Genomic DNA, 25,407 nt, shown 5'->3' with positions numbered 1-25,407 from the left:
TTTAGTAAAGGAAGATGACAGGTTATGCTGAAAGGTCAACTATCAGACTGTAAGTACATCAATTAGTAGAATCCACTAAGGATTGTTCTTTGGCATTTTTTTTTTTTTTAATTATTAGGTGAACTATTTTTGCATGAAGAAGTAGGTGATTCCTAAAATTTTATTTTCTGATAACATATACTGAGGAAAGTGCCAAGAAAGGAAAAAAACTTTTTATGGTGCCCAGAACAACCTACATAGACTGTCCATGAACTTAGCTGGACATAAACTTTGCAGGAAAAAAAGAAACTTGTGAAAAGCCTTAAAAAATGGGCACTAATGTCAAGCAACATAGCTATTTTTAAGATAGCAATGTATCAAATCATGTTATATGTATAGTGTACTATATGATGAGATTCTCAGAAGCATAGCAAACGATGTTAGTAAAATTAAAATACAGTCCAATGAGAAAAGAAGGTTTATCATATATAAAGTAAAAAACCCTCCAAACTCTGTGACTTGAATTCAGCTGGCTTTCACTAAAGTTATGAAATGTTGTAAGTGTTCAATTATTTTTAACATGCTGACAATAAGACAAATGCAAAGTAGCAATGTTGAATGAAATATTACAAAGTGCTACTTGTTTTAAATGAGCTTAAGGTTGTGCATTAAAAATAAATATATTGAATTCTATGAAAAATCATATGTAATCATTTAAATAAAGGAGTTATTACAATACCGAAGTCCAAGAGACCCATTTTGGGATTTGTCTATGCAACCTTTATTCTGGCATTTCTTTCTTTATAGTCCTACACATTTTCCTTTTAATATATGGATTTCAATGGAATTATTATGAAATTTTATGTTATTCATTACTGCAATTGCTCTGCATTTTGGTTTTGTGTAAAAATCACAACAGAGCTATGCCATCTATATTGTAGTTCCAGTGCTGTCTTCTAGGTGAGGTTATGTTTTTTCACTGCTCGTTAAAGTCAAGCAGAAAAAATCATTGATATGTGTCAGTACCAAATTCTCGTACACACATCAAGTAGAAATAAATAAGAAAAAATAACCCCGAATACTACTAAGAGAAATGATAGTACTTGATAAAGTCCTTGGGAATTGCAATAGGTACAAATAAACCCTGCAGTCTTGGAAATGATCAATGGCAGGTAGGCAGTCTCCTTTTGGTTATATTTCTTCTATTGTTCTGGTATGGACAATTACCATGTCAAAGGACTTAACCAACTGCTTTAAAATGTCATTAATTTTCCTAAATGAAATGTATCACAGGAAATAGCTCCAGTGCTTAATTTCAGAAGCTTGGATAATATACTGTGGACCTATCTTGGGACAAGCAGTCCTCTAACATTTTGTTTGCCCTTGAGATTTAGAAGGAATCATATCTATAGTATTCATAATAAGTAGCAATTTAACCAAGTTCAAATTAGATGTGAACAAATGGATTAACAAGCACCTCATTAAAATTTTAATTTCCATTTCATTTATCACTTTTAATAGAATCAACTCTGTTTCAGGGTGGGGGAGGATTCATTTCCAAGTATAACATTAATTTCACTTGTTTTTATCAATAGCTTGATTTTTTTCTGTAAAAAATACTCAGTGTAGTTTCAAAATATCTGACCTGCACATAAAACTAATAAATGTTTAAAAAATAAGGAAAATCTAGATTGATTTAGTGGATATTTTTAAAGTATTGAACTTTACCATACTGTTGTCTGCAGTATTTTCCTCTAAGTGCTGATGTGTGCTCACTTGTAATGATTTTAAGAAGAATAAATGAATTTAAAATAAGCACATATTGGGGAGTTATTTAAATAATTTCACTGAAAATATCAGTGTAAATATTTCAGAAGTAAATTCTGACTTTTAAACTTTACATTCAGATTCCAACTTCAAAGAGATATTTTAAAGTACTTTGAATTCCTTGGGTAGCATATATCATAAACGTGCAGAATTTTCATAATTTAATGTTTCCTTTCAAATAAAGCTATTCTAAAGCTCCAATTTGAATATATCTATTACTGAAGAATGATTTTCTAGAAAAATGTGTCTTAAAAATGTGTTTTATTAACATATTTATTTTCAAGGGAAAAATAAAAAAAAAAAAATAGGAGTATAAGAATTGTATTTTATGGTGGTTCATTTGTCCTTTGAAGTTTCTGTATTCAGTCGTGATGTGTTCCAGGTGTCAGGTGCCACTTTTTAGTTACAGAAAGCTTTTTCTACAGGCATGTTTTTCCCCAAATATTTACTTCATGCTCTTTTCCAGTTTATACTGACCTGTATTGTACTGATCACTGAGAGAAATAGAATCATTGTTTAGGGCCCTTTTTCTATGTAGCACCAATATGAATGTCAAATTCTTGAGTCTCTATCAAATAATTTAGAGGGAGATTGAAATCACTTTAAATTTTTACACAGCATATGAGCAAGCAATTAGTTTTCACTGTAATGGCAGGCTGTGTGCTTGAGAGAGAGAAAAGAAGAATGGGAATAGTATTTCAGGCACTTGCAAGATTCTTCCAGCGCATTTTTTGAGCAAGAGAGAAAAAAAATAATATGAATAAACAAATGTTTGAAAAAGAATCCAAACAAAGAAGTATGTTGCTTATTTAAGATGGCGAACTATATGTTAGGCTTCATGGGTGTCAGTGCAGGTCAAGGCTAAACTTGGTAATGATTTTTGTTTTGTTTTGTTTTTTAATAAATATATTTAAATGTAGCTTCTCTGTAATATTGTAATCAATTTTAGACAGCTATTTTTCACTGAATTGATTTCAGCTATGGTGCAAAGATCTAAAACTGAAATAGGTACCATAGCATTCACTAGGATCTTAAAAAAAAACCCAAAACAAAAAATCCAACACCCCCCAGGAATTAGTTAAAAATAATGCCGATCATTCTAAGAGTAGCCATCTAGCAGAGTAAAACATGAATAACATGTTTCTCACTGTTTTTCAGTTAAAGTGATTCTGAGAACCCGGGAAAACTCTTAACTGGTTAAGAAACCCATAATTCAGGAAAATGTTCCGATTTCACATCTGAAAAATAAAGAAAGACTAAAGATAAAGAAACCTTGTGTGAGTGCATACATATATGCATGTGGTAGTGCTTTTGGCTTGCTGCCGAGAGTGGCTGACTACTTTTTTCAGGGAGGACTGCATGAGCAGGTTAACGAGGACAAAAGGCTGTCTGGATATAAGTGAGGTATCAGGTCAGATTAAATATGTTTTGAGACCTCTGTTCCACTGCTTCAACAGCCCGACTTTCTCTTCTGCTAGATGCCTTTATGCGTTTGAACTTCTGCTTGGCGAAAGAATAACTAGAATCCTTTCTTTCCCTCCAGTCTTCTTTTTGTTCTTGAGAGTTTTGTTTTGTCTCGCTACAAGTTTATGTTCTGTGTAATTATATCTCTGGTATAAAGATGTCTAATTTCATGTACCTTGATGTCACCCTAGGTCCACAAATTCATTTATATCATACAGATGCAGACCTAATTTATAATAGATGCCATTTTGTAAATCATACCTTACTGCACTATTTTATTCAGTAATGTTGTGACAGGTTCTAATCAAACTTTTCTTTCTAACTTGTTGGAGACAAAAGAATATGTCAAGGCACTAAAGGGTACTTTGAGTTATTAAGGTAAATTAATTCTAGTAATTGCCATGAAGATAGAAGATTGAAGTACAGGGTAAGGTTAATAAAGATAATTTAGACATTTTATTTATATATATACTTTCTGTTTCTGTCAGGATTTACATTTCCCAGAATGCCTGTTTAGTATGGATTTCAACTAGTGGACTGAATATAACCGAAGACCAGGCACATAGCTGGAAAAGTACAAATAACTTTTTGCTCCTTTTCCAGAAGCTACAGTTTCCTCCTGTAAAATGAAGTCACAGTTTATTGAAAAGATGTCGTGAAAAAAAAAAAACCCACCAAAAAAAACCCGAACAAAAAACAAATAAAACCAAAACCCAGAGAAGAACAAAACAAGTCTGTTAAGCTCATTTGGCTGGGTATTTTCAAAGACACAGCGTTGTCTCTCTGCTGTTAAAAAATCACATGAAAAACCCAATCCTTTAAGGAAATGTCTGTCTTTTACAAAAAAGCAGATGCAGTGAATAAGCATTTCTGTTCTGAGTATTTTTGTTCTGTGAAGTACCAATACACAGGATGATGATGAAATATTGTCATCAAAGGCAAGTCTCCAACACTGACAGATATTTTTTAACATCCTTGTGATTGAAAGACTCAGAGCACTTTTCTTTTTGTATCTTTTTAGCGTCTTAATCAAAATGTCTAAGGTACACAGCTGAATGCTTACAAAAGTCTAACTAGTCTCTGGGGGCCTATGATGGCTTGCACATTTATGATGTTATTTGACGGATTATACATTAGGCCATTTCAAGCATTGTTCAAGTCAGTAGACAATCCAAAACCATAGTGCAAAGCGGTTTTTAGTAAAAATTCTAGTGAAAAGATTTCTTCCCACTTAAGTGAATGTGTGGCAATAATATTTACATAGAAGTGCTCTTCTGATGCCTGCTATGATTTAAATCTTTAGATCTTGAGATTGATAGCGTAGATCAGTTTCAAACTTGGAGATTATCACAGAATCATGTAACGATTCAGGTTAGAAGGAACTTCAAGAGGCCAACTGCCTGCTCAAAGCAGGATAGGCTGTAAGTCAGACTTTACCCAGTGAGGGCTTGAAAACCTCCAGGGATGGAGTTTGCATAACCTGTCTGGGCAACCTACTCCAGTGCATCACTGGCCCTCAGGGTGAAAAGAAATTTCCCTATATCCAGTCACAACCTTTCTTGTTTGGCCTTAAGTGTTCATTGTGTGTCACAGTGTGTGTGCTCTGAGCCCTGACCATCTTGGTGGCCCTCCACTGAGCGTAGTCAAGTTTATCAGTGGCTTTCTTGTAGTGGGGGAGGTGGCAAAATAGGATGCACTACTCTAGATACCAATTTGCAAGTACGGGGATAAAGTGCCGAAGGGGAGTAATCACTTCCCTGATCTACTGGCTGTGCTCCACATGGCTTAGGATGGTGCTGGCTGCCTTTGCTACCAGGATACCCTACTTGCTTATTTCAGCTCGCTGTTTGCCAAGACAGGTCTTTTCCAGCGGAGCTGCTCCCCAGGCACTCCATCCCCAGCCTGTAACGGTGCAAGGGCTTCTTCTTTCCCAGCTGCAGGAATTAGCTTTTGTCCTTTTTCAATGTCGTACAGTTTATGGTTAGCCGTTCCTCTAACCTGTCCAGGTCCCTCTGACTAGTAGCCCCACCCTCAAGCATATCTACTGATGCTCCCCACTTTGGTGTCATCTGCAGACTTGATGAGAGCGTACTCCATTGCCTCCTCTGGGTCATTGATTGGGATGTTAAAGAGGAGAGGTCCCAACACAGACCCTTGTGGTACTCCACTTGTTGCTGGCCTCCAGGTAGAGTTTAACACATTAACCACTACCCTCTGCACCTGACTAACCAACCAGTCTTTTAATTTGCCTAGATGTCCATACATCCAGACTAACAGCTTGTGTTGGGTACAAGAATATTGTGGGAGACAGTGTTTAAAGCTTGCTTGTCAGTAGTAGATCCCAGACACAGTTTAAATGTGCTGGAATGAAGAAAAATGTTGATGCCATTCAGGACTTTTCTGTTGTTTCTGTCTGGAAGATAGTCCATACCCCGATGGGCAAAATAATAGCCTTTTTATACAAAAAATGTGTCTGAAGCCAAATTGTTTATGATTTGCAGATAAGCTGTTTAGGACTGGTGTATCACTGCTTGAAGAAATTTGATAGTTTATTATCTCTTGATAGAGATCATAGACTTAGGATATATTGAAGTATGAAAGCCTCCAGTTCATCCAAAATGTGTTTTAAAACTATCATCTGATATTCACATATAATAAGTTTGGAACATCCCACAACAGAATAGGAAACTTTTTGACATGAAAATCCATGCAGGAGCGAGGAAGTGATTTTCTTATGAGAATCTGAAAAATCTGTGAACTCAGGCAGTCTTTTGTTGCTGTTGTTTAGTCATCCATTATTACTTTTAAAACCAAAGTGGTACTCTTGGCTTGCTTTTCACCAAATCAAGGCATTTTATTTCCTGCATATTATTTATCTCTTTTACTAAGCAGTTTTTTGAAGGCCTGGATTATATTTCTTTTCTTGTCAGGAAAACCTGGCTTGCTGAAACTTAAACTTTTTTCTTTCAGTATCGCAGAACCTCCATTAAAAAATAAATGCATCATTTTGACTTGACATTCACAGTACTCCAGTTGGATATGTTAACAAAGAATTTGCATCCTCTGTTTATTCCAAAATGGCCTTATGTTTTCATTTTGATCAGTATACAACTGTGTGTTTTTACCAAAGCTTTATTTCTTTCCAAGTAGCAAAACTCAGCCTTGTAGAACTCTTTATATTACATTTATGTAGAAGGTCTATTTTCAAATCTTGTGCAGATACTTAAAAACCAAACAAGCAGGCCAGTAGGGTTATTTACCTTTCAGTAAGTCAGATTTATTTTTAGTTGTTCTGTACGGGTATTTTCAACAGCCTGCCCGTTTTTGTCAGAACTCAGCATTTTACCGTCTGAATTGCAGGTGAAGAAGGAACTAGATGATGGTTGAGATCGCTATGGCTTTTGTTCTTGTGTGTACAAATGCTACAGAAACTTCTAAGTAAGACTTTCTGAAATTCAGAAATTATTTGTGTAGCATTACTGTGATACATATAGATATCCTGGCAGTCCAAGGTTAGGTTATGAGACCCCACCTGGAGTACTGTGTTCAGCTGTGGGACCCCCAGCACAAGAAAGACAGGGACCTGCTGGAGTGGTTCTGGAGGAGGGCCACAAAGATGATCAGGGGATTGCAGCACCTTCCCTGGTGCACCATCTCACGGGCTGAGAGAGTTGGGGTTGTCTAGACTATAGAAGAGAAAACTCTGGGAAGACCTTATAGCAGCCTTCCAGTACTTAAAGGGCACCTACAGGAAAGCTGGAGAGGGACTGTTTATAAGGGCAAGTAGTGACAGGACAAGGGGTAATGGCTTTAAACTGAAAGTAGATTTTAGATTAGATATTAGGAAGAAATTCTTTACTGTGAGGGTGGTGAGGCACTGGAACAGGTTGCCCAGAGAAGTTGTGGACGCCCCATCCCTGGAAGTGTTCAAGGCCAGGTTGGATGGGGCTTTGGGCAACCTGGTCTAGTGGAGGGTTGGAACTAGATGATCTTTGAGATCCCTTCCAACCCAAACCACTATCATTCAACGATTCTATAATTAGGGTTTTTTCAACATACATTTATAGTATTATAATCCAATATTGCCATGCAGGGTTGCTACTACTAGAGAAGGTATTTAGAAGGTATTAGAATTTTGAGTCTGTCACAGTCTTTTGTCCTGTCTTTCAGATGGTATAGACAAAGCAGCTGGTTCTTCAGATCATCTGACTGCTAGTTGGATGAGAGTTATGATCTGTAGCTCAGCCTGGATTAGATGAACTGTTGGCTGACTAGTGGAGCTGTTCAGAGAAGGTGACTGACATAAAAGCAACTCATGCCATGGTACACTGATATGATTCAAAACAGTTTCTTTTTGACATATTTCTTATTCATACTTCTTATCTCATGTTTGTTAAACCCAAAATGGAATATTTCATTTTTATTTTGAGTGGCTTTCAACATGTTACCTTAATGTTGTCATGGTAGAAGGGAGAAGGAGTCTTTGATTTGTTATTGTTGAAACCACCAGCGTGTTGAAAACCAGGTGCTGTCTCTGTAAACCTTCCAACATTGCTGATTCTTACTAGAGGCTTTGAGCCCCTGAGAGTGGCTTCTGTGACTACCTGTCCTGTGCCCCTGCAGTTTTCAAGGCTGGATGCATTGACAAAAAAACCTTCAAGAACTCTGGTCTTAAGTCCAACCATGCAAGTTTGTGGTTTTCTTTTGGGTTTGTTTTATGCCTGTGGTCTTTCTCAGTCTTCTCAGCACCTTTGCTTTTTACTGCCTTACAACTCTTGACAGCCAGGGTGGTGGGGAAGTACTGATAAAGACAGAGGAGAATACCTTTCACATTCGAAGCTTTTTAAATTATGTGGAAAAATGTTAAAATGAGAGTGAAGAGTTTAAAAAGGCGGCTTAACTTATTATTGGCTAAATTGTGTGGCTATATAGGATTTATTCATTTGGGGCTGCTCTGCTGCTGTAAATTCTGTTATGTTTGTGTTGTTCAAAGCATATCAGTGAACATAACCACAGTAATTAACTAGGAAATAAAGATGATTCTTTCTATATTAATGTACTTAAAACATGGGGAAACTTAAGTCTGATTACTTACTCTTTTTAACAGGATTCACAGTCCTTTCCCCAACTGACCTATACTTTGTCCACTGTACCAGGACAAGCTCTTCCAGGTTGGCATCAGTCTTCCTATTGAATCTGCGCCAATAATCAGACTACAATTGAAGATCTGTTGGGTCCAACAGTACAAGAAGTATAACGACTGACTGGGAAAATCAAATCCATTATAAGAAACATAATTCACATTTTTGTTTCGTTTAAAAATGTGCAATATTAAAAATGTTAACACAGAAAAGGTTGTTTTGTACATGTTTTGAGTTAGGCATTGAACAAAATAAGTGTTACTGAGTAATGATACTGCTGATTGACTTGCAGGATATAAGTATGATGAAGTGTATAGATGTAATCAATCATTTATTTAGTGAAATGTATGGCAAATATATTAGAACAGAAAATTTTTCTTTACCACTTAGTCTATAACTTGTGATTTTGTCATTATTTGAGTTCCTGTGAGAGCAGTTGGACTGTAAGAGAGTTAAAAACAATCTCCATTTGCTATTACAAATGTTTAAACTTCACAGAAGAGCTCATTAAAATTATAACTATTGTGTGAAATTCCATACTATATTACTAATTTGCTCTCTTTCATTTTATTTCCTATAAAAAGCAGTCTTCTAGTGTCTAGTCTAGCAGCCCATGACTTAATAATTAGATTTATACTTCCTGTCTGTAGTGTTGAAAGGTCAGTGGAATCAAAAAACATTGCCTTTGGCCATCCATTATGAGTCATAGACCTACTCTCCTTTGTTGAAAGCAACTATCAGACTATCTAAGAGGTATTCCTTTCAAAGTTGCAATGCTTTCTTTGTTTCCATCATAATCAGTGGAGTAAAATCTCCCAAGAATTTGGAGCTTCTAAGCAATTTGCTGAAACAGCAAGTGATCTGACTGACCTTAGCTGCCCATTTTGCCAAGTCTGAAGAAAAGCTGGTTTTAAGACAGGCAATGTCAGGGTAACATGCATAAAAATTGTGTGTTTCTTTAACTATAACTTTAAAGAAAGAATGTTAGCATTTGAAATGCTTTGAAATATCAGTCACTAAACATTATTTGTAATTTCAGTCTCTTACTGGAAATCCAATTCACTAGTAAGTTATTTCCTATACAGTTATTTCCTGAAATAAAAAAGATAGTAAAACAAGGTAACAAGATGGATTTGTTAAGAGTTTATTAAGGACTTGATGGAACACTTTGCTGCCAGTGGTCATCAAGTTACTATATCAATTTTAATATCCATACTGTATGTACTCTGAAGTAATATTTGGATGCTACCTCTGAGTATGGCTTCTAAAGAACATTCTGCCAAAGTGCAGAGTTTGATGCTTTTATCTTGGAATACGTGGCTTGTATGCCAATTACCTGAGTGCCTAACACCAATGTTGAATGTACTAACTTAAGTACATTGACCCTTGCACTCCAACCTTCTGGGCACTTCTGGTTTACAGTCTTAACTGTCCAGGGACCATATAACAGTTAAAGCAAAGAACATGCCAGCTTTGCAGTGGAGTGTCATCAGCATCAATAAAAGGCGCAAGAGTGCTGTAGATCAATGGTAAACCTTAAAAACATCTACCTACAATTCTCTGCCCCGGTTTCTTTGCCAAACACTAAACGGCTTTGGGTGCTATTCAGTATCCTTTTCTGGTTCAGACTTTTTGTTTTTTCTTTCCTCCAGTTCAGCCATCTCATTCCAGTGATAAGACCTAGTGAGAATCTCTCTTAAAAAAAATAAGAAAAAACTCTCAGAACTCTTTCTCCTGTTGTTTACACTAGGATTTGTCACGTTACAGTTTGAGAGTAAGATTTCTGCTTTCTAGTGGAATGTCTGAGAAATACAGCAACCTCATTTAACTTTGAAGTTCACCCTGGTTTAAGCATAGGGCTGAGCCAAATAACCTGAGAATGTCACTCTCAACCTAAATTATGAGACAAAATACACTGAAAGTGTACTTCAGACTCCGGTTCTGCTGGATACACTTCTTGTTCCATGTTAGCAAAACTATGCTGTTCTTAATACTTCTCTCATTTAGGTGTGCACCATGATTTCTTAGTAATATTATTTTATGTAGAATAATGGTTTTGCAGAGTTTACCAAGAGGAAATAGCTTTTGGTCAGAGGGCTTATCTAAACTGCTCACATTTTTTCCAATTTATCCATGCTCTGTTAAGTCTCTTAGACCAGTAATATTAGTAGAATTCTTAGAAATAAGTCTATAGCATTTATATGAAGTGAGAATTAAAACCATTGCATACATTTTCAACTTGGGAATCAAGTTAGATGACTGGTTTGGGAAAAATCCTGAAATCTTAATGAGAGTAGCATCCTGACAGCCTTCTATTTTAAGGGAATGCTAGCCTGTATATTTAAAACAACATTTAAAACTCTGGGGCCTGTTTTGAAAGGCCAAATGCCTTTGCTCTAGTAGATTTTGTAGACTTTAGCATGTAGACTTTTGAATTGTGTCACTGGATCACACTCAAACTCTTGAAGAGTGGCCAGTACTGAAGGACTAGAAATGTTATAATAAAGCAAGCATATTGTGATTACTTTTTGGGTAATATTGTCCAAGCTTCTAGCAATGTTCATCTTAGTTACAAGTAATATTACTGTGTTTTATAGCCTTTAAAATTTTGTTCTCTGTTTTTCTTATTGAGTTACTTTTTAAACCTATCAAAATGTATGTATGCATTGGTAATTATTACCACACTTCTATCATTATGGTACAAAGAATAGTATTTCCTTGTTTTGAATAATTTTGATTATTTCCTTTAAAGATTTTTAATTCTTTTGTTATGGGAATGTATAAAATATTCCTTGCTTTCTTTCATCATACTACTCGTGACTTTATAGGTCTTTATCATATCTCTTCTGAGTTGGCTATTTTTCCAGATGGACATCAAGTTTATCTCTGGCTGTCTGGAAGCTGTTCTGGACCTTGTTAGCCCTTCATTTGCATTTCATAAGATTAGATATTGTTTTATGATTGAAAGCAGTAGGTACCAGAATATAGGGATGTGGGTGAATGAGTGCTGTAAGAACTACCATATCAGTGGGTGGAGTCTGTTTAATTCAATGTTCTGCTCCAAAAGGGATCGTAAGAGGTCCTTGGGAAGGAGAAAAAAAGACTCAAGTAATTCATATGTATCCAGAAGCTAACTAATTCTGATCTTGATTATAGCCTCTGCTAACATGTACAATATGACATCTAGCTTAGAGGTCTGTGGGTGCTGAAAATTCCCTGGTACCTTTTATGAGGATAGTCATTGCTTTTGGTATCCTGCATTCCTGTAACAAAGGGAAAAAAGAAAAAGCTTACATACTACCATTAGTAATTCAGATTGCTTATTCCTGGGTTGTATTAGAGTATGTGGATGAATGCTGCCTGGTCCTGGTGACTGATTAAAGTCTACCTGTTTGTACAATAACCTCTTTTGCAGTTCAATTTCAGACAGACCCCCTGTTGCAGCCCCGTCTGTCCCCAAAGGATTCCAATACAGTCATCATCTCAACTCTTTCTACAATGAATGCCAGTACAGAGGCCTCATTTAGCGTCTGGGCAATGAGTCTGAGCGCTGCTGTTGTATCAAGGTTGTCAGCTGGTCTTACAAACTCCCTGACAGAGTTTTTACTCCTGATGTTTTGGAAAGAAAAAAAATAGCATTAGATTTAGCTCCTCAAGGTTGTTAAGATTCCTCCAGATTCTTTACGATTGTTAAGATATCTAGGGGTTTTGGGTTGTTTTTTTTTTTTTCCTGTCTTCCCCTTGACTTGCTTTTTAATGTTTTTTTTTTTACATTTGATTTGTTACAATTTATTTCTATTTTCTTTGCTTAAATTCAATGTTGGCTTTTTTTTTTGTTTGTTTCTTTAACTGCCTCCTTTGCTTTGCTATTTAGTCAATCTGACATTCATACTGATATTTGTTCTCAAAATCAGATTAAACCAGACAGTACACCTATCATAGTGTCCATGGTACAGAATTGCCCTTTCTATGGTGGGTGGTGATAGCTAATTTTTTTTTTTAAAGAATTATGAATCATAGCTCCAGATCATTCCTATAAATTCTGTATAGAATAATAGTGATTAGTTCAGCATTTATGGCTACATCCATTTTGTTTTCCAGTGCAGATTTGAACATATACTTAATTCAATATCATAGAATCATAGAGTTGTTTCAGTTGGAAAAGACCTTTAAGATCATTGAGTCCAACCATTAACCTAGCACTGCCAAGTCCACCACTAAACCATGTCCCTAAGCACCACATCTATGTGTCTTTTCAATACCTCCAGGGATGGTGACTCAACCACTTCCCTGGGCAGCCTGTTCCAGTGCTTGATAACCCTTTCGGTGAAGAATTTTTTCCCATCATCCAATCTAAATGTTCCCTCAGCTGCCTCTCATGAGATTTGTTTTCTAGACCCTTCACCAGCTTCATTGCCTGTCTTTGGACATGCTCCAGCACCTCAACGTCCTTCTTGTAGTGAGGGGCTGAAAACAGCATTCGAGGTGCAGCCTCACCAGTGCCGAGTCCAGCGGGACGATCACTTCCCTACTCCTGCTGGCCACACTATTTCTGATACAAACCAGGATGCTATTGACCTTCTTGGCCACCTGGGCACACTGCTGGCTCGTATTCAGCCAGCTGTTGACCAACACCCCCAGATCCTTTTCTGCCAGGCAGCTTTCCAGCCACTCTTCCCCAAGCCTGTAGTGTTGCATGGGGTTGTTGTGACCCAAGTGCAGGACCCAGCACTGAACTTTGTTGAACCTCGTACTGTTGGCCTCAGTCCATCGATCCAGCCTGTCCAGATCCCTCTGTAGAGCCTTCCTGCCCTCAAACAGATCAACACTTTCGCACAATTTGGTGTCATCTACAAACTTACTGAGGGTGCACTCGATTCCCTCATCCAGATCATTGATAAAGATACTAAAGAGAACTGGCCCCAGTACTGAACCCTGGGGAACACCACTTGTGACCGGTAACTCCATTCACCACAAGTCTTTGGGCCCAGACATCCAGACAGTTTTTTACCCAGTGAAGCGTATGCCCGTCCAAGCCATGAGCAGCCATTTCTCCAGGAGGATGCTGTGGGAAATGATGTTAAAGGCTTTACTAGACAACATCCACAGCTTTTCCCTCATTCACTAAGCAGGTCACCTTGTCATAGAAGGAGATTACATTAGTCAAGCAGGACCTACCTTTCATGAACCCATGCTGATTGGGCCTGATCACCTGGTTGTCCTGTATGTGCCACATGATGACACTCAAGATGACCTGCTCCATAACCTTCCCTGGCACCGAGGTCAAACTGACAGGCCTGTAGTTCCCCGGATCCTCCTTTCAGCCCTTCTGGTAGATGGACATCACATTTGCTAACCTCCAGTCAACTGGGACCTCCCGAGTTAGCCAGGACTGCTGATAAATGATGAGCACTTCTGCCAGCTCCCTCGGTACCCTTAGGTGGATCCCATCCAGCTCCAGAGACTTGTGTGTGTCTAAATGCTGTAGCAGGTTGCTAACCATTTCCCCTTGGATTATGGGGGCTCCATTCTGCTCCCTGTCCCTGTCTTCCAGCTCAGGGGCTGGGTACCCAGAGAACAACTGGTCTTACTGCTACAGATGGAGGCAAAGAAGGCATTAAATACCTCAGCCTTTTCCTCATCCTTTGTCACTGTGTATCCAATAAAGGATGGAGATTCTCCTTAGCCCTCCTTTTGTTGCTAATGTATTTATAGAAATATTTTTTATTGTCTTTTATGGCAGTAGCCTGATTAAGTTCTAGCTGGGCTTTGACCCTTCCAATTTTCTCCCTGCATAACCTTACAACATACTTGTAATCCCCCTGAGTTGCCTGCCCCTTCTTCCAAAGGCCATAAACTCTCTTTTTTCTCCTGACTTCCAGGCAAAGGTCTCTGTTCAGCCAGGCCAGTCTTGTTCCCTGTAGGCTCGTCTTTTGGCACATGGGGACAGCCTGCTCTTGCACTTTTAAGATTTCATACTTGAAGAATGTCCAGCCTTCTTGGACTCCTTTGCCCTTCAGGACTGCCTCCTAAGGGACTCTGCCAGCCAGGCTCCTAAACAGGCCAAAGTCTGCCCTCTGGAAGTCCATGGTGGCAGTTCTGCTAACCCCCTCCTCCAAGAATCGAAAACTCTATCATTTCATGATCACTATGCCCAAGATGATCTCCAACCGTCACATCATCCACAAGTCCTTCTCTGTTTATCAACAACAGGTCCAGCAGGGCCCCTTCCCTAGTTGGCTCACTCACCAGCTGTGTCAGGAAGTTGTCTTCCACACATTCCAGGAACCTCCTGGACTGTTTCTGCTGTATTGTATTTCCAGTGGTCATCTGATAAGTTGAAGTCTGCCTCTGGTAAGTTGAAGTCATCTTCCATTTGTATTTGACGCCAGCACAAGCTCTAATTTGGGAAGAGGAGAGGTGGCTAAGACACAGAGATATGTAAGAAAGGGACCGAGGGAGGGAATGGTAGAGTTCAGAGGAAAAAGTGAAAAGGAAGATCAAATGGGTAGAAGTGAGAAGAAAGGAAAAAAATGAAAGTGAAAAGACAGTGGAGGTACGGTGGAACAAAAATGACATTAAGAAACTATGTAATGAACAAGATCAATGGCATAATTATTTAAATAGTAGAATCCAGAATATAACCAATTAAGTACTAAGCACATAAGTATACAAAATTTTAAGTGCTAATGCATATAAGCACATAAAACCTGAAGTCATGAAACGTTTAATGACAACCATAAATCACTTGTCTTCCACCAGTCTCAAACTTGATGGAGCTGGATAGTGGGAAGTGGAGCTTTGGCCTCCCAGTTTCTTGAAGACCTGTTCTTCTCTTTATGACCCCAAAGCTATATCACTAGTTTGACTTCTTTGTGTTTTGCACATTTCCTAAATTATTAAGTTAGGGATGCACTAACGTAAGAATTATTATTGAGTTTTTATTTACTTTGAAATTTAGTAGAAGGAACATGCACCTATGTTTTTTACGTTAGTAATATATTTTAGGGAAAATATGAAATTTGATGTTATTGAGTTTATTGAATTTATTGCGTTTGACATAATTGAGTTTATTTCTCTGAAGTGAAGGGAATTGACATCACCTACCTGGACTTGTGCAAGGCATTTGACACTGTCCCGCATGACATCCTTGTCTCTAAATTGGAGAGACATGGATTCGATGCATGGACCACTCAGTGCATAAAGAATTGGCTGGATGGTCATCCTCAAAGAGTTGTGGTCAACGTTTCAATGGCCAAGTGGAGAACAGTGACGAGTGGCATCCCTCAGGGGTCGGCACTGGGACCAGCACTGTTTAACATCTTTATCGGTGACATAGACAGTGGGATCGAGTGCACCCTCAGCAAGTTTGCCAACGACACCAAGCTGTGTGGTACCATGGACACGCTGGAGGGAAGGGATGCCATCCAGAGGGACCTTCACAGGCTGGAGAGGTGGACCTGTGAGAACCGCATGAAGTTCAACAAGGCCAAGTGCAAGGTCCTCCACGTGGGTTGGGGCAATCCCAAACACGACTATAGGCTGGGCGAGAAATGCATTGAAAGCAGCCCCAAGGAGAAGGACTTGGGGGTATTGATAGATGAGCAGCTCAACATGAGCCGGCAGTGAGCGCTTGCAGCCCAGAAAGCCACCCGTGTCCTGGGCTGCATCAAAAGAGGTGTGACCAGCAGGTCGAGGGAGGTGATCCTGCCCCTCTACTCTGCTCTTGTGAGACCCCACCTGGAGTACTGCATCCAGATCTGGGGGCCCCAGTACAAGACATGGAGCTGTTGGAGAGAGTCCAGAGGAGGGCCATGAAGCTGATCAGAGGGCTGGAGCACCTCTCCTGTGAAGACAGGCTGAGAGAGTTGGGATTGTTCAGCCTGGAGAAGAGAAGGGTCCAGGCAGACCTTATAGCAGCTTTCCAGTACCTAAAGGGGGCCTACAAGAAAGCTGGAGAGGGACTGTTTATGAGGGAGTGTAGCGATAGGACAAGGGGTAATGGCTTTAAGCTAAAAGAGGGTAGATTTAGATTAGATATTAGGGGAAAAAAAAATTCTCTCTGAGGGTGGTGAGGCACTGGAACAGGTTGCCCAGAGAGGTTGTGGACGCCTCCTCCCTGGAAGTGTTCAAGGCCAGGTTGGATGGGGCTTTGGGCAACCTGGTCTAGTGGAGGGTGTCCCTGCCCATGGCACAGGGATTGGAACTAGATGGTCTTTGACGTCCCTTCTAACCCAAACCATTCTATGATTCTATGATTTTAAGTGCTGAATAATTTTGATGATACCATCAAAGATTGAAGCCTTGTAAGAAACTTAATCAAAGAATCTGAACATACAGCTTTCAGTTATTGGTGAATACAGTATCTGTAGAAGTCACTTATCACTGATATAGTTTGGATGCTGTTAAATGTATTAGTATGTGCTGCTTCTAGAACAAACAGACTTTAGAATCAGCAAGATACTTTTGTGAAATAAAAATGCAGTTTTATACTGAAAAGCATTTGCTTCTTGAGTGAAGTTCTAATCTAAGTAGTAGTAAATTCAATTTTTCCTATATCCATTGAATTTAAACATCTGCTGACTGGGTTGTATATATTTGTTACAGCTTCTACACTTAGAAATCTTTAGAGGTTCATGAAAATGGAGATGTCTTCCCATTTCTTACAAAAAATACAACAAATGAAATAATTTCCTTATGCATTTCATAAATACTGAGCTACATGTGATACATACATGTGATATGTAGGTGTCTAACCGTGTATTCATTGACTGTATTCTGATAGAGACGTGCATATGAAAAGTATTCCAAAATAACTGTTGTAGACTAGAACAGGAGAATAATTTTGGCAGATTGAGGGCTTATCTTTTACATTCTTGATTGTTGTCCACCACATAGATATGATTCTGCTAGAATAGAAAGTATAATTGCTATGTTTTTTTTGATTGACATCTTGGATGCTATTTTCAGATACAGAATAGCTAATGATGGTGACAGGGACTCTGGAAAAATTCAAATAGAATTAGCATTAGAATTAGGTACGGAGGCTTTAAGGATAGTAGAATATTTAACTACTTACAGCTTAAATTGTAAATTTTATTTTAAAGTTTGAAATCTGCAGTTTCTACAGTAAAGTGAAAATATTCTGGTGGATTTTGTTTCCTTCTGTTTATACTGCTAAACAACCATGGCAGGGTTGACTTCCATAACTAGCTCAATTTTGCATGTGAAATATCCCAGACCACAAAGAAAGTAGTTCTTGAATTTTCCCCAGTACTCCTGGATCCACTTTGGTACAACTGGAAACCTCATTTCCTTCTTGTAATATTCCATAATATTTTCTGAGAGAGTCCGTAGACATTGTCTGGTTTGCTTAAACCTTGATTTAATAGCATAGAGTTTAAGGAGTATGTAGTGAACAATTGCGTTACTGACAGTAAGAACTGAGTTTACAGCTATGAATCAAGTCTCATGAAAAAAGGAGCTTTATGAAAGGTGTTTGGAGTATTAAATGGAAGGAATATCATGAAATAAAATTAGTATGCTTATGCAAATGACCTAGCTATGACTTCATAATTTGTAATGGTATTCAGTTTGGCAGTGTTTACACTTGTTAATGACTTCCTTTATGAGTGATAATTGATCTTGCTCATTATCATATTAAATCCTTGATCATATGTCATTAGTTGGGAATGTAATAAATGGTCTGTTTGATTTTTAGTGTAATGAACTAATTAGACTAATTAAAATCAATATGTGTGCCAATATTAGACTTTGAATCCAAATGCTGCTGCTGTCTGCGGGCTAAAAATCAGCAACTTAGTAAAAAAGTGTCTTAATGCTGATTTATGAGCACTTGATGAACGTGAGGTAGAATAAATTGCTTGTAGTGGTAGAAACAGCATTAGTGAAGTACAAGATACTAAGTGCATTGTAAGGTCAGCAGTAAGGGCATACTTACATGTGTAGTTATGTGTCACCTTTAAACCTTCCTGGTTGATTAAATCATTCTTCAGAAATTATTCAGTTTAAATATTGTAAGTGCATAATCTATATTTATAAAAACAATATTCTATGTGTGTGGCTGGATATACACACAATTTATTGCTCTCTGTATGTGTATATATTTGTGTATGTTAGCACATTTTGTAAATTTTACATTTTGTACAACACTTTTATTTCTATAGCAATCTGTGAATATACCAAATAGGTTGCACTTTCAAATTTAGTAATGTACTTTTACTACAATATGTTATTCAACCATGGTATCCATTTACTTTTATGTTTATGAGGAACTGTGTTTATAAACCCTAAGAGAGACAGGAACGCATCCTGTAATTCTGTAATGACTTTTTGGAGAAGAAGGATCTGGCTACTAGGAAGGAAACAGGAATGTTATTGTGGAATTTGGGATCTTGTTAGTATAAGCAGCAAAAGTCCTTTTGGCTCCAAGAAGAGATTAGAAAAAATCTGAGGTGACAGAGAGAAGTATGCCACATTCTTATTTTCAACAAAAATACTGCTCGGAGAAAAAAAAAAATATGTTAAAGTTTTAAATATAAATTAATATATTTGTTTGAATGTCCATAGGTTTAAAGGGTCTGCCTAGATACCTCATAGGTTCTTTGTGGAGTGCGTGATATTTTGAAATGAAGTATAATGCATCCGTTAGTGGTAAGCCTCAGACAGATCAGAGCTTTATTTTGCTAGTCTTCCGCTAGTTATTTTGTAGTATTTATATGTTTATTTTGTCACTAAGAAAGCTCAAAGGCTGCTTTCTTTCTTTTTTTATTTGTTTTGGGTTTGGTTTTATTTTGGTGGGACACAGACATTCAGAATTAGTGGGGTCCCCAACCTTTCCTCCCACCTCTCCCACCACACTTACATGCAGTGTGGTGTTGAAGAGAATACAGAAAGGCAGAGGAGAATTTGGTAAATTGTTTCTCACGCCTTGAGGATATCATTTAACATCACAAAGTTGCCAGTGTCCCAATCAGTGAAGCACAGGAAATGATATCCACCTAGTTTCTATCTAATTAGTGCTAATGCTAAGTAAAAAAAAAAAATTTGTTAATGTAAATAAGTAAATAAAAGGAAACAGAGCTCAGAATCTTATGGCTCCCAGGTCTAAAGTTAATCCATGAGATCACGTGGCTTTTGAGGAAGTACCACTTCCACTTAAGTCACTGAAAATGTGGGTGTTCAGACACTCTAAATTTCAGGCTTTGTAGGAATAATCCCTTAATCATCTGACCTAATTTTGATGATGAATATTTTAAAATAGTGGTGACTTATTAATAAGGATTTCAGAAAGGCACGATTTGAAATAGGTGTCAACTCTAATTTAAACAAGTACTTGAAGAAAATCTACAGCATTAATGTAGACTTAAATTGATAGTAGCCATTGAAATTTCATTTTTTTTCTTGAGCTCATAGACAGAAGAGAACTCGTGTTTAGAATATGTACTTATGTACTGTACAGTGAGAATAAAATCTGTTAAAATGGTTTACCTTTTCAGTGGTTGCCTTTAGTTGTTTATTTGAGACACTTAAAGCTTGGGAATAATTCTTTGAGTGTTTTTCACTAGATAATTACTAATTGTCAGATTCAGTAAAATCAGTAATTATTAATAGGAAATGCTTAACTGATTGTCATTGCCCATGGTATTTGAAATTTTAGTCTTTGAATGAGATCTGAACAGAAGCTTGAAAATTATGTGTAGTAATCTAAATATGGGAGAGTATGTATTGATCAGAACTATGTATAGTTCTCAGATACAGTGAACATACACTGCAACAACAGACTATACTTATATATGCACCTTGAATCCCAGAGAAAACACTTTGTTTTGTGCTTGAAGCAGTATACCCCGAGACCATAAATGAGATCCTTTATGTCTGAGACGCATTCAGTATGCATATTATCAGCCCTCTGAGCCAAAGCACATAACCACTGTCCTTGATTCGTATAAATGTACTGAATGCCCTGAGGAGCTGTGTGGGTTTGAAACATCTGACAGTTGTTTGTGAGGTGGCATGAGTTCAAGTACCTTTCTTAGCAGCAAGGAGGGGAGACACTTCTGCTAGGGTTTTCAAATCAATTTTTCGTCCTTCATTTACCCAAGTTGAGAAAGCAACTTGTTTAAAATGGGGTGTCTCTCCATTAGTATGGTAAGTGCTCCACCATGTTTTTCTTCTTGCATTAGAGAAACAGAGAATAAAAAGAAATCTTATGTACAGTTTAGTTGAATCTTGGCCCAACAGAAGGCAACAGAAATTTAACCCTTGACTTTAGTTTTACTAGACTGGCTGCTAGCCAAGATGTATGTATGCTACTGCATCATTACTCTTGCTATTGCAAAGTTTAATGCCTGATTTTGAACTTTGAATTTTCCTTTAAAGTAATTCTGTAGAAAAGAGGTTACTATCTTTGATGTTATTTTGTTTGGTATTACTTTTTTTTTTCTCTGTGATAAAAAGAAGAAAAGTTTCCGAGATTTTTTTTAAAAAATCATTGTTACTTTAATTCCTTCTTTCTTTTAGCAGTATTTCTCCTCATCTGTGAAATGATAGATCGCTAACCTAAATCTTGAACCTTCTGTAAGGATGTTTATCTAATTATAATAATTTCAGCATTCTTTTTTATTTTATATGCATGGTATATTCTGCCCTTGCACAATACCTTACTTGCTGGAGAAATGAGGGATGCATGGTAAAGACAAATAGGATGGGAGAAAGGGGTAAAAGCTGTATCAAAATGAATCAGTGCTGCTCCCTCCTTTGTTGGGGGAGCTAGGTGGGAAATTATTGATCAAAGGGGAAAAGCAGGAGAGCTTATTGGTCCCGACTCATCTGGGAACTGGCTTTTGAAGCCATATGAATTAGCAGTGACTGAATTAGCTACCAATAGTTAGGACATACCAGGAGACAGCAATAATGATAAAGGAAAGCCACATGCCTGAAGGAACTGCCGCAGGGGTTTTGTCCAGTCAGATTTTCCAGTTTCATAGAGTTAGGGAAACCAAAGCTATGAGGTACAAAGGATTCTTATGCTTTGTCTCAACTCAGAGAAAGTGTTGACTGTGGAGTGTCTTAGCAAGTGAGTTTCTGTGCTGCCAAATACCTGTCAACCAGATCTAAGAGCTCTTGTGCCAGACAAACCATGACTGTGGGCCTGATATTTGCTGAGAGACCCTGAATTTTAGGAAGGGCCTTTTGATCTGATGATTAGGTCTTTGCCCAGCTTACCTCATAAATTGACAAGGGATTCTAGTGTTTCCTGGCCATGGGTTGTAGAAAGTATTGTGTTTGGGAACATATTCTTATTAAAAAGAAAGCTGCAGCCTGACACTTTAATCAGCATCATGTGTCTGTGTCATTCTTGTGTATATGAAGCAGTGAGAAGTCTTCACCGGTTGTCTATTATGTTGTCTGAATTGTACTCCTCAAGGATTAATTTGATATCTAAGAAAGTCTTAGAAGTACTTCAAAAAATTCCTTCAATTCTATAACACTTAATTTGTAACAAGAGCAAATTTAATCTAGTCTACTGTTATGTCACCTTTGTATAGACCTTCTGAAATTCCTCAGATTTTTTTGGTAGTTGTTGTGGTTTACCCGTCAGGCAGCTAAAAGAACCGCACAGCCATTCGCTCACTCCCCCCACCACAGGGTGGGATAGGGGAGAGAAGTGAAAAGAAAAAGGTAAAACTCATGGGTTGATAGACAAGGAAGATGATGATGATGATGATTATGATGATGATGATGATAATAATCAACAACAACAACAATAATATACAAAGCAAGCGATGCAAAGCACAATTGCTCACCACCCAGAGCCAACGCTCAGCTAGCTCCTGAGCCATGCTGCCTCCCAGCCAACTCCCCCACTTATATATGGAGCATGACGTCATATGGTATGGAATATCCCTTTGGCCAGTTGGGGTCACCTGTCCTGGCTGTGTCCCCTCCCAGCTTCTTGGGTGCTCCCCAGCTTCTTGTTGGCAGGCTACTATGAGAAGCTGAAAAGTCCTTGGCTGCTTAGCAACAACTAAAATATTAGCATGTTATCAACATTATTCTCATCCTAAATCCAAAACACAGCACTATACCACCAGCTGGTAAGAAAATTAACTCTGTCCCAGCTGAAACCAGGACAGTAGTCCTCATTCAGTCTGGAGTTAGGAGCTAGTTTGTGCCTGTATTTGTAATTCAATTCAGTTCTGACAAAACAGGCAACTTCCTTGTAGCATATAAAATATAATTTGCTGGTGCTGAAGAAACGAAGATCCCAAATAAACAAAAAGAGACACTTTATGTCCACAGCCAACTTGTGCTTCACCAGGGAACAGCTTAGGTCCCGTTGGTGCAGATTGCCGTGCTGCCAGTGGCACGGGCTAGCCCCAGCGTATGTTACAAGGAACAAACCATAATGGTGCTCAGCCACACACTGCTGTAGGACAGTAGGCATGCCTAGCCCTCTCTCTTGCCTGCTCCATGCATGATAATGTAAACACATGTTAAAAGGGAGCTATACCCCCTGCACACCTATAGAGACTCTAGATTTTTTATCAACAAAGGCTTTCTGCTCTTTCTGCTGCTACCAGTGCTTCTGCTCCTTAGCAAATGACAGCAGAGACACGCTATGGGAAAATCATATCCAGATGAATGGTTCCAGATGAGTACAGTCTGAAGAAGAAGTTGTGCCTTTAAGGAGCTACTTCTCCTGTAGATCTCCAGTTCATGGTCCTTTGCCTCACCTTTCTCGGAGTTTCAGAGTCATGAATCAGGTGACTGTCCTTATAGTGGGGGGATTTAGGGGAAGGGAAACTATTATCTGGTGAGGGGACTATTAAGTCCTGCATTTCTGGAATAACTGTAGTTGGCAGCCATTTCCCCCCTTCAAAGTCTTCTGCTGAAATCTGTTGTACATACTTTGGCACAAGCTCACTAAGACCGAGGTGCTTGTTTCTCTGGAGCATAGTGGTACCAGACTCCTCCTAATCAGTTAGCTATCAATCTGAGATGGAGCCACTGTAAGTCTTCTGGTTAGATGCTGTGCTGCAGATCTGCTACTGGCTCCCTCTGTGCTGGTTATGTCCTCAAAGTTATCCTTAAATGTACAGGGGTCCAGAGACAGCAGTCATAGCTCTATATAATGCCTGTTGTGATCTTACTATTACGTCATTTGTAGCAGTTAACCATTATGTATTTGTCAGTAGGTACTGTGGCTGTCAATGCAGGCTGTGCACAATGTGTGGTGCTGAGCACCACTTGCCCACACAGCACAGCCCAGGACCTCACAGGCTTTCAGCTTGGTCCTGCACTACTGCAGGGTTGTGGTGGGATAGCAGCCCTGCAGAGAGCCCAGGCCAACACTGAGGTCACATGAGAGTCATTGCTAGTTTAGAGAAATGTGTGTTGGGAAGCTGCCAAACTTTGTTCTGGATTTTTTATACCACGTCTGGCTACTCTTGTGTCTAGCAGACCCGTTGTCTGCATCAGAAGTAATACATGAAGATATATATGACTGTGCAGTGCCACCTGCACATCCAGGTTAACTGGAGCTCAACAAATAACATATGGACCTTTATGGCCAGAGTGGCAGCTACCTGTAAGCACCACATACACCATATCAACAAAGTCTCCCACTAAATTCTTCTCACATCCAGGCAAAGCAGCAACAAGAACACCTATCCTAAGCTCTCTTCTTACATTCTCAAAAGCCACAATATTTGCCCTGAAATAATACTTGAGGCTTCCAAAAAACATCTCTCCTCACTGTATCAAGCACAGGCAATAACTTAGTAAAGCTCCCTGACCTCAAAAAGGGGAGTCAATCAGGAGCATTGTATCCAGTTACATGCTTTGGCAAGAGTGAGGTGCTTTAGGTTGATACCTCCTATCCTCAGATACTACTATTACTATGGTCATTGAAGACAACTGTGTCTGTTGTGTCTTGTGAATTACTTTGGGCTAGTTTATCCCTGAACAGTCATTAATTGTTTATAAAGCTGGAGCTCCCGTATCTGGCAAGATTCTGGTGTATGTATTCATATCAAAGGCTGCCTACCACAACATGAAGTGCCTCAGATCCACTGAACTTTTATCATGTGTATGTTTTCACCAGCCAAGAAAAGCGGTGAGTAGTCTCTAGCAAACTGTGATTTTGCTGGAGTTAGCAAAATGAAATCCGATTATTATTTTTCCCCCAACTAAATACTATAGTATGCTTTTCCACTCAATATTTCTAATAAAAAAATTTCTTTTTAGTGCATATGAAATTTATATGAAACTTCTGATTCCAGAAGTGTAATGAACCATTAGCAGTTTGAGGATGTAAGTATTAGTAACATTTATTTCTTAAGATAACTAACTCCTAAAGTTAGTATATTAACTACCTACATGTAGGAAAAAACCCCTAATCAAAACCAGAACCAAACAAATATTAAAATATGCAAGCAATTATTTTCTTACTAACACCACATAAACTGACACTATATATGAATCCAAACAAATCTAAATCAAAGATATTTACTTAACACTAAAGGCATATGCTAAATATAAATTTCACAAATGTTACCATATACCTGTATTATGGATAGATGAGATATAGAGTCAGAACCAATATATTTGAGAGTGAATGTATATAGGAATATAAGAAATATGTATTCAGAGAAAATTTTTGAATTTTTAAAAAATTGAAAGCCAAATCAAAGAGGGATTTAAGTAACCAAAGCATAGTTACCAGAATTAGTATCCTGATTCACACCAGAAAATGTGCTGGGATCTCCCATTCACATATTTAGGGTTGGATTGGTCATTCAAAATATTGGGTGCCTAGACACTGAAAGAATTTGGATACATTCTGACTTCTGGGACTTCATCTTGGTTGCTTCGTATCTTATAATGGTAAAAAAAAATCCAATCAAATTGACATAGTTAGGAAAAATAAAGTGTGAAAATTGCTCATGCTACTAAGATTTGAAGAACCGGA

Source organism: Grus americana, chromosome 2, assembly GCF_028858705.1.
Source record: "Grus americana isolate bGruAme1 chromosome 2, bGruAme1.mat, whole genome shotgun sequence".
Lineage (NCBI taxonomy): Eukaryota > Metazoa > Chordata > Aves > Gruiformes > Gruidae > Grus > Grus americana.
Note: the sequence above shows the minus strand (reverse complement) of the source record.